Source organism: Gallus gallus, chromosome 4, assembly GCF_016699485.2.
Source record: "Gallus gallus isolate bGalGal1 chromosome 4, bGalGal1.mat.broiler.GRCg7b, whole genome shotgun sequence".
NCBI lineage: Eukaryota > Metazoa > Chordata > Aves > Galliformes > Phasianidae > Gallus > Gallus gallus.
In genome coordinates, this window is record NC_052535.1 from 78,959,869 (window position 1) to 78,975,367 (window position 15,499).

The following is a 15,499-nucleotide window of genomic DNA, read 5'->3' on the forward strand; positions in this document are numbered from 1 at the left end:
TGGATGCACTAAGTGCACATCATTAAGATTTGTCACATATGCACTTACTAGAAGCCACAAACTCACATGAAGCTATGCCATAATACACGGTTGATACTCATTATGTACTGATATTGTGGATAGTCATATTATATTAATAAATAATTGAACGCCTACAAATGCTTTTATTTTTAAGAGCAAAAGCGACTCCAAGATGTAGAAATTATGCAGGAAAGACATGCACGTGTCAGAATATCCAACACTTCATCAGTGCTCCACAAGAGATATTCACTGTATTGTAAGTCTGTACAGTTACCTACTGGCTGGGCAAACTCCGTAAAACAGTGTTATGGCAGCATAAGCAGAATACCTATTTCAAATAATAACCATACATCAAACTGTTGGGCTAATGAACTGAAATGGGAGGTCTAGGGAAGTCTGTGGTTTAGATGCTAGCATATGTTCAATATTCGTAAGGAAAAAGCATAGCAGCTTAAACCGAAACAATTCTCAGTGTTCTTCCTGTAGTGTACCCTTACACAAAACCCAATGAATTAACATCAAGAGAAAGGGAATAAGGCCTAACAAAGAATTAAGTTTCAGCATTGTGAATGGTGAATTCAGTTATTTTACACCTTTATAAGATCAAGAGGAAGTCTAGCAGCACTTCCTATTGGAAACAGTTTTGTTTATCTAACACACCAACATGCAATAATGCGTATATATGCTTCACAACAGGAAAGAAGAAACTTAAGCATTTATGCACTTTGGCTAACAGTAACGTGCTCTGTTTTTATTTAATTCCCCTTAATATGGAATAAAAGGAATTTTGCAGAAAAAGACTGCCTCAAAACTTCAGTCCTTTTATTTCTATTGAAATCCTGAGCCCTAACAGCTTGGAGTTTCAGTAAAAGAGAAATACAGAGGAAAAATAGTAATAATAGGAAGAAAAAATACTGTTCTCCTGAAAGATTCTATAAAGAGGGAAGAAGAAACTGCTTCTATCTTCAATGGTAAATTCTCTAAGCAGGGAACAGGTGAAAAGGTTTTAAAACCTGCCCAAAATTACACGTGCAGCCTGTGACAGCAACAAATTAGGACAATCCTTTTAGTCGATGATGAGACTTAATCTTGTTACGAAAGCTTTACTTTTGCTTGAGGTAAGGCATGAATTTCTGAGTTGCCTCAGTTTTTCCTCTCCCATTATCCTATTAGGCTTTCTACTAGCCACTGTGTGAGAGTGTAAAGTCGTGAAAATTTTCCATGAGCATTTTTCTTCCCCCTAAAGTTATCAATGCATTGCTTTTCCAACAAGATTTTCACATTATTAATATAACTACCCAGTAACTAATAGCTCTGTCTTTGTGACCAAAGGAAAACACTGAGGTATACATTGAAATGAAGTAGTATAGTGGTACCCTCTAAAAAACATGCAAGCATGCTTTTATCTCACCGATCTCTTTCATCAAGAACCAATCCTATACTCTGAGACCTTTTTAGCCTTAGCCCATTCTATTCTCTCATTTAGTTGAAGTAATTATCAAGATTTTCTTCACAGAGCAAAACCACAGGCTGCTGTCTAAAAAAAAAAAATCACTTGAATTTTCAACTTCCCACCTACTGGTATATCATTAAATCAAATTAGTTTTCAGTCTTCAATAGTATCACTTGTCCTTGTTAACATTTTTTTCTTGCAGTACTGTTATTTTAGTATTTAAATTCTTAATCTATTATTATTCATGCACAACTTCCATTGTCTGGGAACAGAACAGAAATACAGAATTGCTGCTAAATTTCCACTTCATTTTCTAATGCAATGATTTACAGGACTCCCATTACCAAGACTCCTGAATGGAGTGGTGTTCTGGGGAAGAAGTTCCTAAACTGACAGAAGCTCAATATTAAGGGTAATGCTGCCATGCACACTTAATAGTTCAGACATAACAAAACCATAGAAAGAGAGTAAAATACATTCAGTTTAGAGTACCAGAACTGCAGGACTGATGAATAACTCAGGTCACAAGTACTCCAGAGAACACTAGTACTTTGATCACTCATACTTCATACAGTACAATAAATAAGCAGTAATCCCATTCTTTTGACACAAAAAGCCTATGAAACTGTAGACTACAATAGAATAACATATTTAGATATTCCAACCCCAAAATCTAAGTCTTCACTGAAATTTCAAAGTTATAATATGTATTACTAAATACTGCAATTTTTCTTTCTATTCGACATCAGTAGTGAAGCTTGTAACTTCCTCCTCTCCATTCCCCCTAAGAAAGTTCTTTATTTCCCCTTCAAGCCACATCACACATCTTTACTTCCTGCTCTCCCCTAGCTAGCTGCCAGCCTTGAAGTCTAACCCTTCAAAGAACAGAGGCCAGAAGCAAAAACCTATTCACTCTTTTTATTAAGAAAAAAAAAAAGTACATTTATGTGCACAAAAAATTCTCTAGATGTTTCCGTAGAAAGAAGATTTTCTACAACAGAAAACAATATATTGGTGTTTCAAACAGGCAAATGGCATCAGAAAATGTATCCCACACTGAGAAATTTATGGCCAAGGAACTTACCAACTGAGCAAAAAGTTGTGGTTTTTTTGTTTGTTTGTTTTGTTTGTTTGTTTAAATTCAAGATACACCTGGAATTTTGAGGTATTTCCTAGAGGTTTTCCTGGGAGGAACATAAACAACCATACTGAAAATAAGGATCTAAAGGAAATTTAAGGATTTAAGGAAAAAAGTGTTTTTAATACTTTTAAGAATCCTTAAGACTATTCTTAGAATTATTTCTCCTGTAGCGTCCTACTTGCAATCATAACTCCTCAGCAGTTCCACTTTACACCAAAAGCTGATTTTCAATTGAACTTCTGCATTACTGATCCTGATGGCATATAACACTTCTCTTAGCAATCTTAGCTATTCTCATCTTGCTGAAAAATATGAGAATGAATTCAATGTGACAAATCTTTCTCTAATTACTACTTCCCCTCTCCTTAACTTTATGGAAGTATTCCTGCTTTTCCTGTAACAATCTATGTGTAGAGTTGAGTTTGTCTGTTTGGCCAGTCTATGATTCTAGGACTTCTTCGGACTTTTTGTCTGAGGAAGCAGCAAAACTGCTTCTGACAAGTTTTGTGGTAGCAAGTCAAGTATTATTAGGAATATCAATAATCATACATAGGAAAAAAGTTGACTCACCCAGCCAGTGATGAGCTTCTCTAGCTGTGGAATATTCCCTCTCAGAAACTGGCCTTCATCCAGGAGACACTCCCTTCAGGGGCTAGCCCTTAAATAAGCACAAGAATGGATGGACTCAGGGTCACATGAGAAGCACAGATTAATTGTTGCACCTGCACATTCTGAACCTGCCATCCCCTTAACTAGGTGCTCAATCAGGCACCTGGTTCAAGACATGATGTAATAGCTTCCCTAAACAGATGCTGTTGAAGAAAATTGTTTTATGATTGTTTTCTGTACATAAAGCACTTCTGTTGTTAGGAATAGATAATTAACAATCCCATCACCCTAAATAAGGAATTGGATTTCTAGTGGTGTCTGACGATACAGTGGAACATTATCTTCTTTTGCAGCTTTCTGAACTTCTAGTGGTGTTACCTCTAATTTTCAGGTTTTGCTGGGAAAAATAGGAAAATATATCTAAATGTTAGTGCGTGCAGTCTTCTCTAAGTATTTCTAGGTGTAAACCTCTTGTTAGTATTCTCAGCTTTCCTAGTACTGAACACTTACACTACCTAACCAGAGACTAGAAAAAAAATCTAATGAAAAAGTTTTTAAAGTCTTCTAGATCACTGGGCTTTCCAAACAACAGCACAAAAACCATGCTTATATGAACATGGGTTTTTACACCATTGAAGAGGATTTACTGCAGGGTTAATTGTTTTCAGTAGTGTTCCATCCTTGAACATTCCAAGTTTTCTTTCTGCTTGATTGCATAACCAAAAAGTTCACAAAGGACAGGTTAACTGGAAAGGCTTTTTAAGCTTCCTTTAACTGTGAATTAATCTGATGAAACCCTGGGAAGAGCTCTGGGTTACCATCAGACATCTTCATCCAAAAAAATTAGAACTATTGTAGAAGGTGAAAACAGCAATTCTCCCAGGAAAGAAGGGTCATGCTTGAGAGTGTCTCCTGCAGTTCCATAGCTTGGTATTTCTAGCATGTCTAAACAAAAGGTGCACTTCACAGATCTCAGCACTGCCAACACCACGACCATCCAGCCTTTCTTAAACTACCTAGAAATTAGCTGTGTTACCATTAGTATAAGATTATGTCAATAACTTAGTAGGACAAAAGCACCATACTCTTTTATAATAACTCATTAACAGTGTACAAGTTCAGAGAGAGAGTGGACCACTACCACACCCTACAGACTCCCTCCCTCCCCACCCTAGAAGAGTCTTCATTAGAGTTCAAAAAACACTAAAAGCATAATTATGGATTATAAGTGAAGATGGCGAGTAGTAGGAAGTAAGTGCTCTTGAGAAATAGCTTGACAGTAAAAAGTCACATCTTAAATAGTAAAAGCATAATAGAAGTAAGGTTGCAATAGTGTGTTCCTGCAAAGTACTTTTTGTTTTTTTTAATTCAGTGTATCCTTTTGAAGAAAAGGAAGCTTGTTTGGTGTATATGTTTAGACTGAAGTAAAAAACAGTTCTTTGCTACATACAATCATGTTGGTAATTATAGAAAGAAACCAAATTTCTACAGCAAATTATACTTAAAAAAACAACATATCTTGATTCATAATCTTTATTTAATTTTCAATTTTATTACAGATGCCCATATGCTGGATAGGGGGAGGAGAGAAGACATTCTTTTCAGATTATGTTACTGCCTTCAGGCGATATATAGACTGTGATTTCAATAGCTGTCTTAACATCTTGGCACTATCAAGAGAATCAGAAGTCATCAGCAAAATTCTTACAGTAACATTTAGCCCTTTAAAGTATCAACATGTCTTAGTAGGACCCTAATGACTAACAGAGGACATTGAGAGTATCTGAGTTTTGCTAGATATTACTATTTCAAACAAAACTAGACTTAATTTTACCTGTGATATTGTTTAAGAAAAAAAGGTGGCAATAGTGAATAACTAGAAAACATCAACTTTAGATATAGCCATCCCAGATCTAAAACTCAGAAAGCCATCAGCAAAATACTATTATGATAGTCAGGTGATCACTTTGTGATTAGGTCACTTCAACAGCAAAATAATTAGGAGGAAAAAAAATGCATCCTAGTGACGTATTTGGAACAGGTTCTTTGCTTTGAAATGTCTTTATATAGGACTTTCTGGCAGAACAGTGAATTGCATTTCCATCAATTATGAAACAGAACAGTCAGCATTATTAAACCATTAGCACAAACTGAAACCCTGCTGTGCTGAGTGCACTCCGTGACTTCCTGACCACCAAAACACTGATTAATACTTTTTGATTTTTCATTACTACTTTTTGATCTAATAAGAAGCAGACTGGCACTGTGTTATAAAGATACACTATGCGTCTCAATAACAGTGAAGCTCTTCTTAAATAGCAGTGACTTGAATGAAATAAATCCATGTAACCCTTGTAGAAGTAGGTCTGGAACCTCCCTCTATCTGCGACAGACCTTCCTGTTATACAAGACAAGTGAGACAGAGCAGTTACCACGGAACCCAAGGGCATTATGCAAACACATCTACAACAGACTGAGGGCTAGGAATTAAACCAAATATGTGACAGGAGTTTTATTGCAAGAAGCAGTTTATTTTTTCAAAAACTGAGGAGTTCTCAAAAGATCTAACATAACTGAAGACATTGGACTGCTAATGAGGAAACACCATAAGCACTAAGAGGAAATAAAGCCACCAAATTAACAAAGTACTGTTTTTCTTCTTTCATGTTGGTTACTGCTCTCTCCAGTTGAGCACAAACAGGAGTACATGAGGCACTAACACTGGGGATCACACAATATGAAATGGCTAAACAAATACAAATGAATACTTCTCATACTCAGAAAATGAAGAAAAGTCTTCATCAGCATTCTAAAGCTAGCTTCTGAAATCACTAAATCATTTTCACATTATAAAATAAAAGGGCTATTATGACTTGTCTAAAATGCTTCATTACCGCAGAATGTAGTCAGTTGGTATATTTGCACTAGCTGTCCTTCAAACCCAAATACACTACAGAACCAAATGCTTCCCTATTTTTCTGCTTTTTCCTTACAAATTTCAATAGTCAACATTGTAAACATTCATAAAAGTAATCAAAGAATGGTGTCCTTAATTTTTTCTTTTAAAGCTATGCTACATAAAAACCAGAAGATTTGCTACTTCAGAATGCTGAGAAAGCAGAAGATACCCCCTCTTCCACAAACTTAGGTGTAGAAGCAGCACAAAAATTTAAAATTAAGGGATGAGGATTACTATAGTCATGACCTGCAGCCAAGAACTTACCCTGTGGCAAATTCTTGAAATAAATAGAGTAATGCTCCAAACAGATGAATAAATAGTTTAAGTAACATGATTTAACCTTTCATGTCCGATTCAAGTCCTGCTGCATGATAACATGCTTTTGAATTTAAATAAATACATACATAAATTGTTGTTTTCATTCCTTCAGCAGCAGACAATGCAACTGTGTCAAACAGCATTAAAAGCATGCCATTTATCATCCTGCTGAAAGCCTGCTTTGGTGTGGAACACTGACAGAAGCAGAATAGAATTTTTCTTATTGACAAGATGAAATATCTGTAGAGCTTTGCGTAACTACATGTGTTACATTTTATGAGAGATGTCCTCATTTGTAGGGTACTCCCAGATATAGTCATTTGCTTGCCTTGCCTTCCAATGGGTCTCAGAGATGCACAGTTGCCTGGGCAGGGCTGGAGGAGAAGTGCACCACAGCACTGCTTCCACCTGCAGCTGGCTGCTCTGCACGTTGCTGGCTACTGGGAGTGAAGTGCAGGAGGAAGAAGGAGGACAATTCGTCCGACAGTCACTACTTAAAGCAATCCTGCTTCCATAACAGAGTAGGACACAAGGACCACACCTAATGACACAGCATTACCATAAAAATAAAAGTATTTTTGAAGTTCACATTACAAAGTATGACAGCGATACACTTATTCTGCAAGAATAGTTGCTTAGGATTCTTCTTATCACAGAATGTTTTGGGTTGGAAGGGACCTTTAAGATCACCTAGTTCCAACTCTCCTGCTATAGGCAGGGACACCTCCCTCCCTCTAGACCAGGTTGCTCACAGCCCCAGCCAGCCTCACCTTGAATGCTTCCAGGGAGGGGACATCCACAACCTCACTGAGCAACCTGTTCCAGTGTCTCACCACCCTCAGTAAAGAATTTCTTCCTAATATCTAGTCTAAATCTACTCCCAGTTTAAAACCATTTCCTCTTGTTGTGTTGCTACATGCCCTTATAGAAAGTCCCTCCAAAGCTTTCCTGTAGCCTCCTTCAGGTATTGGAAGTTCCGCCCAGGACCTTCTCTTCTCGAGGCTGAAGAGCCCCAACTCTCAGCCTATGCCTGTAAGGGAGGCATTCCTCTTGACAACACAGGATGACATTTACTGTTAGTATCATCTTTAGCATACCCAATGACTTTAAAAGCTCACTGCCTATAGCTGCATATTTATGTAACTGATATTTTTTCTTAATCTGCCCACTTTAGCATTATATTAGAGCACGAGTGGAGTTTCTGACTGGAGATTATGAAGTTGCTTCATTTGAAATAGTAGAAGTTATGTAAATATTGTTTTTAATTTCATTTCAGTACATAAACCCCTGCAGGAGAGGTCACCTCTATTACGTAGATTTCAAAATGAAAATTCAATCTTATCTGCCTTCCCCATTACTAAAGTGAATTTATAACCTTTGCAGAAAAGAAAAGCAATGAGAGAATGATTATACTGGATAGAAGTGAGCTGGATAGAGAAGCTGGAAGTGGAAGAATGTTAGAATACTAGAAACTGCAGCACTGAAATATATTTTCTGCATCTATAAAAGTAATTTTTTGGAGACCTGAAAGGAGAAGTTAGATTTACTTTTTTTTTTTCTTCATTTCAGAAAACTAATTTAAATTGGTACTCAATTAGAGCAATGCAGGTAAAAAGGTAAACTGTTCCCAACTAGAGGAAAAAAAAGCCCTCTATAACACTAAAATAGATTTCTTCATGTACACAGAGGTAATTTTTATTAGTGGTATACATAGGTCATGACTGCATTCATTCAAAAAGGTCAAAAATATAACATCAGTTGCTTCACTGTTCATAGTTAATGGGAAAAATGTACAACGTATGATAGCATCCAATCTTCCCTTAGTGATAGGCAGGCAGTGCTACACTGCTACATTTCACCTGCTGGGGTTGAGATGTACAATTTTGGAAGCTGCAGTCTTTTACAAAGACATTGTATTACTGGAACCAGCAGACTACACAGATAAAACACTCATGGTGAATTCACTGCTGTCCAACATTTAGGCTAAACTGACTCTCACAACTACGTAATGCTGCCACATTTCTTTTTATCTTCATTTTGATAGCTTTCTTTTAGTCTTATAACATTTAAACTGAGCCAAGACCATACTTTTTTCCCCCTGCAGTTGAGTACCATCAACAGCTCTAATTTTAGAAAAGCTACTTTTAAAATAGGCTTAACGTGAAACGCTTCACTCAGAACAGAGCACAGGTGAGTGAAATAGAGTCCCTTGATAAATAAGCTGCCATCAGATTTCTCACTTTTCTTCGATATCACTTGGACTGTTATAACTATTCCTGCTGTTCAGAAGCTGCTACTGAGAAGAGGGAAAAAAAAAGTTCTGCTGCTGGTCACATGAGGGAAGCAGAACATACAGCCTTTTGTTAAGACCTTCCACAACCTCTACAGTACATAGAGAAGTTCGTGTTCCATTCTCTATACAATCCTCAGCAGAAAACAGTCAATTAAGACACATTTCTGACACTAAGATTTCCTAAGATGGACATCTCTACTAAACACAGCTCTAACCTGTCCTTGTAGTAGAAAAACATGTAGTTCATGTTTTTCATCCAGATTCTTCAGAAATGAAGCTGTCATCAGTTTTATTTTCAGGACGCTTTGGGAAGAGCGTGCTCCAGCAGTCCTTCACATAAACATCACGACTGTAATACTCGCCCAGAATATGAGTAATTTATTATTCTACATTGTGTGCCCCAAACACTCATCTGGAGATCTAGGGCCCTCCCTAAGGAGCAATAAATCTTTAATTATTTTATATGATGTGACCTAGTTTCAGTAGGGAACTGGCATCCTATAATATTTTGTTTTAGAATCGCTTTAATTTGAACAAAAGATTTCTGCATGCAGATTATGTTCCTGATTAAAATTCCAGTAACTACATTTTTAAGGCATCTAGCTACCAGTGCATTTTAGCACAATACATCTCCTGACTTGGTCCACTTTGAGTGGAAATACTAGGTTAAACCCACACATACAGCAACTGGTTTAGCAAGGAAAAATATGGATTAAGATAGAAACACAAAGTCTGAGCTCTAGATATACAAAAGCTTACTTTTAGAAATTCAGACACCTACAGATGGTAAGTGGAGACTAGTGTAAGTGCAAGCACAGTGCAAATCATGCAGATGTTTTAAGAATTGCACCTCTGGGTTGAAAAAATTCAATGTCTTTGTAAATACAGCCCTTACCTGTTGGCCCACTAGACTAGCATCTACTAGTGGCAACATCAAATACTACCTGGTACTATTAATAGAATCTGCAGGCTGGTGACAGGCACTGACGACAGCTTTGCAGAAATATGTGTTGTCTAAACTGTGCAGAATTCAACATGGGAGCAGTGAAAATAATCAAAGTTCAGCAAAGGCTGCTGTGAAACATTAGTAGTTCAGTCAGTTGTCAACCTGTTGCTGTTGGGGAAGGCACTCACCTGAGAAACTCCAGAAAGGAGGGAAGAGGATACTAAAGATTAATGCTGAGACAGGCATCCAAAGAAAATATCATCTTGCGAGCAGTTTCCTTTCAGCAGTATTTGAGGAAATCCCTTAATGGGTGTACAAGGACAGCTCTCATTCTGTCCCTTACAACATGCCTCAAGTAAGACCACAGTATCATGAGAACTTTAAGCCAGTGTAAACCTTTAATATAATAATAATAATTTTACCACTACCTTCAGTCAACAGAGTTGTGATAATTCAAAAAAAGGGAAACAATCTCACTTAGCAGCAAGTCATTTGCTTTTGTGAATTTTTTTTATTTATTTTTTAAACTTTTATCACTCTCTGGGCCAGTTCATCTTAGAAGCTGAAAAATGCAGGATCTAGCGTAAGTAGAGACTAGCAGAGGAAAAGGCAATGGGCATGGAAGGAGAGCTGGAACACCTCCTTCAGTCCCAGTACAGTCCCAAAAAACACTGGTGAGATTGCAGCCTAATGGCACCCCAAACCCATCTCCAGCTATTTCACCTATTTCTGCCTACTGAACACCTAATGTGATTTTAATGTACTGCAACCCCCTTATATATTTTTAAATTAAATATACATAGTTGAATAGAGGCAATCGCTTTTTTTCCATCTTATCTTGTATTAGATAAGCACTCTAATTTAACTGACTATGAAAGTAGACATGTTAGCTGTAAAATAAAAAAAACACCAATTTTTTGCAAACATGCCCAAGAGCAGTTAATGTTATTATTTTGGATTCAATTTCTTGAAAAAGATATAGCAGTATTTTCTAAACATGTTTGTTTGAAGAAATAATCGTAGAGTATACAAAGTTGGAAGAGACCCATGTGATCATCAAGCCCAACTCCTGGCTCCACACAGGAAGTAATTAAGAGCATTTAACCCACACCCTGTTCCAAAATGCTACTAACTTCTGCATGCACAGCCCTTCATATTTGCAACAAATGGATGCATTTGAAAAATAATGAATTTTTAAACCACGTAAATTGATACTGACACTTCCAGGAATTCCCACTGTTACCAGACTTTCAGCCTTTTATTAGAAATGGTGCAGGGATCTCTAGAACTGGCAGAGATTAAAAGAAGAGAAATGAGATGCTTTGCTTGCTCACTGGACAGTATTCAGTGTTGGATTTTCCAATATCTGCAAAACCTTTATAGAATAATGGAAGAGAAAACCAAAGGGATATTTGAAAAAGATATGATACAGCACACTATGATAAAAGAAAGCCCTAGTATCTGACAATTTCTGCCTAAGTAAAATAGGCCAGGGACAAGTAGTGTCTCAGAAATTGTCCTCTAAGAAATGAAACTCAGATGATTTAATATCCTTCTGGTGAGATAAACTGAAGAAGATCCTAATCAGAATATTAGTACAAGATGGTTTATTTCTCCATGAGCATTGAGCAAACAGGAAGCTGTCACCTGATAAGACATCAGGGAGCAGAAGCCAGCAGTTAGACACACAAGACATATAATGGAATTTATAAGCATGGTTTCAGTGTTCTGTAGGAAGAAGTTGTTTTGTCTAAAGAATAAAAAACAGCAACAACAACACAACCTTATAGTAGCATGTGCATGTTCAGATACTAAGTAAAAGTAAAATTTGTTGTGAATCAGTTTCTTTTGTAGACCTCACCCTTGCTGGGAACTATGAAGAAAAATGCCAGCACTCTTTGTGAAACTAGTGGGTGTCATGAGAATAAAGCAGTAGTTCCTAGAAAGTGAATATTTATCTTGACATTCTACTATGTCTCCTTAAAATAGAACCATTCAAACGTAAAGGTCTCTTAACAATGGCTCTCTGTTTTCACTTATTCTACTTTAAGTCATTTCCAAAGTTTTGTTTTTAAGCAACATTTGTAGTGAGAAAGCAGAGAGTGCTCTAAATCTTCCCAATTGAGCAAAAATTTCACAGTGAATGGACATCTTAATAAATAGCAAAAGTAACTTACACAACAGTACCAGGTCTCCAGGCAGTAATATGGGGCTTCCTGCTAAAGAAAGGAGAAGGCAAAACTACAAAGTGAAAATAGGAACTCCTTATTTAAAATTCCAAAGCTTAAACCTTCAGGTTCAGCTGTCACAACACTGTGCTGTCATTTCATAGAATGGCTTGGGTTGGAAGGGACCTCAAGGGCCATCAGGTTCCAAACTCCTTGACAGAGGCAGGGTTGCCAGCTGCTAGATCAAATACTAGATCACATTGCCCAGGGCTGCATCCAACCTGACCTCCAACACTTCAAGAGACAGGGCACTCACAACCTCTCCAGGCAACCTGTTCCATCGTCTCACCACTCTCTCAGTTAAAAAAAAACTTCCCCTTGACATCTCATGTAAATCTCCCTTCCTTAAGTTTTAAACCATTCCCCCTTGTACTACCAGTATCTACCCAAGTAAAACAATTGTTTTCCCTCATGTCTGTGAACTCTTTTTAAATATTGGAAGACCACAATGAGGTTTCCCTGGAACCTTCTCTCTTTCAGGCTGAAGAAGCTCAGCTCCTTCAGACTCTCTTCACAGAAAAGGTGCTCCAGCCCTTGGATCATCTTAGTGGCAGTCCTCTGGACACTCTCCAAAAGCTCCACATCTTTTCTGTATTGGGGGCTTCAGACCTAGATGCAGTACTCCAGCTGGAGCCTCACATGGAGAGAATAGAAGTCAATCTCCTTCACTCTGCTGGCCACTCTTCTGATGGAACCCAGAGTACCTTTCAGGCTGCAAGTACACACTACGAGCTAGTGTTATGTTTTTCATCTCATCATCTTAAGTCCTTCTCTGCAAGACTACTCTCAAGGAGTTCTTTTCCCAGTCTGTATACATACCTGAGATCGCCTCGACCCAAGAGCAAATTCACTTTGTTGAAGCTCATTAGGGTCACAAGGGCCCCATTTCTTTTGTTTGCTTCTGTTGAATTAACCAAAATGCAATTATCTGCCCAGAACAGCTCCAATCAAATCAGCATTGTCAAGTGACCATGTCATACACAGAGACCATATCACTATGTTTATCAAAGTGTATCTAATTCACTACCATCATGTGTATAAAACATAAGCTCTTGTGTCTCATTCGACAAAATTATTCCCTTATAAAAAATGAGAACAGTCCCTCCATTGCGCTCTACCTACCATTAGGTCTCTTCTTTCCCCTCTTTTTTAATATCTATTATTATATAGCAGTTCTTTCCCTTTCCAAAGGATAATTGCATTTTAATTTCTATCGTTTATTTCTATAGTTATATGACTTCAATAAAACTCAATTATCAATCTGGGTATCAACTATACTAGAGATGTACAGAGGCCCTCTCCAGAGAGCTATCCTATGTGCTAGTGAGATAAGACGTAGCGGTTTGGGCAGTTTTAACCATATATCACTTTGCACCCTGTGACCGAAGGTGCCAGCTCAGAAACAGCATGCATATATGACAGCATTTCTCCTAACTTCTGGCTCAGAGGACTCTGTGAGCTTGCATGGAAATTCAAAAGGTAAAAGTAATACAGAAAAGAAAGGACATAACAAGGTTTTTCCAAGTATCATAAAAAAAGGAAGAAGGAATTCAGAATGGCAGTGAACAAACATGCTCCAATAGCATGATTTCATTATTTAATACTTTGGAAAAAATGTGCTGGAAGTTACAGAGTGATGACAGTATGCTTGCTACGCAGGCAGCATACACAAAGTTGAGTTCTTTTCATCATTCATACTTTTAGATAAATCAAAGGTCTATGTAAATATCTTCATCTCTAGCCTGATACAGTCACCATGATCTGAGAACATTAGTACTGAGTATCCTACTTGGCACAAAACAGAACAGAAAGTACTCTCATCTGAACATTTCCACTTTTCCTGCCCAGAAAGAATTGTGTACTTGCCAATAATACATATTTACATAAAATGACACTGGACACATTCACTGTATGCATCCAATGCACAGCAAACAAGTTAAGACTTCTAAGAACATGGAAGTTACTGCCCAGAAACTGTCAATTCAGTACACTACCTAACCACCTAGAGCACACATATGGCAAAAGAATACAAGGACACTAACTTCTAACAGGCTGCAAACTCTACAGAGCAATAGCAAACAAAATACAGGGGGGAAAAAAAATTAGTCACCCCTTCCAATGGCCTGTGACAGCTAAAGAGGAGAACAATCTGTACCCAGAAAGAGGCTGCCCCCCCTCAGCTGCTAAATATTAAATGAGTATGAGGGGGGCAGGGGGAGGGGCAGATCCAGGCTCCACTCCTTCCAATCACTCAGGTGCATTGCTTGCACCTGAGCTCCCAGTGTTAGCTGCACCTTCTCACCTGGTGCTCAACCACTGCTTCCGGCTGTCACCTGGCAATTCCACTGCAGCATGCAATAGCAATTCAGCACAGTACATCTGCACATTCTGCTGCCTGGAAAATTTCAGACAGAAATGCATCTGCCCTGTCCTTGTTGGCTTTAGTAACCGCTCTTACAGCTTCCCTTCACATTTTTGTAACTCGAATACAATGCTTGTCATTTTGTGGTCCCATTACTAAAGCATGTATCACATGTCTGGCAAATCTCACCCTGTAAATTACTTAGAACATAAATCAGATGAAGTGACTTCTGATAGAAGTTATTTTTACAGTGACACCTGCAAAACATCTTCTTAAAAAAAAAGAAGCAGAATTTCTTGCAGACAGAACAATTTGAGTTCATTCACACACTCTTAAGATGAAAATTGTGTGACTATAACTTTGTTACTTGTTTCTAGAAGATCTATCAAAGTATTAAACATACACCCAAAGAAACTTAAGGAAACATAACAATATCAGTTGGAAAAAAAAATTTTTTGAAATTAATCTGGATAAATTCGTTTGATAATAGCAATATTTGATACTATTTGTAAATTCAGAGATGTTGAGAGAACCTAGCTGAAAATTGGACTGCTTCTCACATAAACATGCTCTCTTCAACTAGAACAAAAAAACAAACAAACAAACAAAAAAATAAAAACCACTGAGCTGCTAGAATACAGTAAGAGCACTGTCCAGGTGAAAACAATATAAAACAAATAAACCTACCATCCTTAGAACCACCTAAGCCATACAGATAAAAAGCTCAAGGATAGACAGACTGAAACTAGCAAAGCCACATCCTGTTAAAGCATATGCCACCTGTCTACAATAGTTTTAACACATGCTAGAGCATACTGGATGTATTATCACATTTATTGCCTTGACAACAAAGCTAGAATTAATAGTACAGGAAAGACCTTGTTCACTAGAGTTTGAATTCAAGAGGAAGCAGAGAAAGAATTGGGTGTGTTTTCAGATATAACCTGAAAAGGTACTTTTTTTTTATTGAAACACAGCAAGCAAAATCCAACACTTTTTAAAAATTTAACAGTTAGGGAAAATATGTGATCTTTCACAAGTCCTTCCCAAATGATGCTCTATGCCTGCTGGCAAAGAACAAAACCTCTAAATCCTTTGAGTTTCTCTTTTCCTTTGCAGTGGAAGATAAAAAGAAAAAATGTATAAAGTCTATAGAAATAGAATGTGTT

At 37.4% G+C, this 15,499-nt stretch overlaps 1 protein-coding gene across 21 annotated transcripts in view; it reads right to left on the reverse strand.

Moving 5' to 3' along the window:
- JAKMIP1 (janus kinase and microtubule interacting protein 1) overlaps positions 1-15,499 on the reverse strand; it is a 129,020-nt gene that overhangs the window by 101,374 nt on the left and 12,147 nt on the right. For 15 of the 21 annotated variants that reach the window (XM_046940432.1, XM_046940431.1, XM_046940429.1 and 12 more), the window contains exon 2: positions 3,186-3,273. The exons of the other annotated variants lie outside the window; for them this stretch is intronic. The gene's annotated coding sequence lies outside the window, so the exon portion shown is untranslated. The remainder of the gene's footprint in view (positions 1-3,185; positions 3,274-15,499) is intronic. 21 annotated transcript variants of the gene reach the window in all.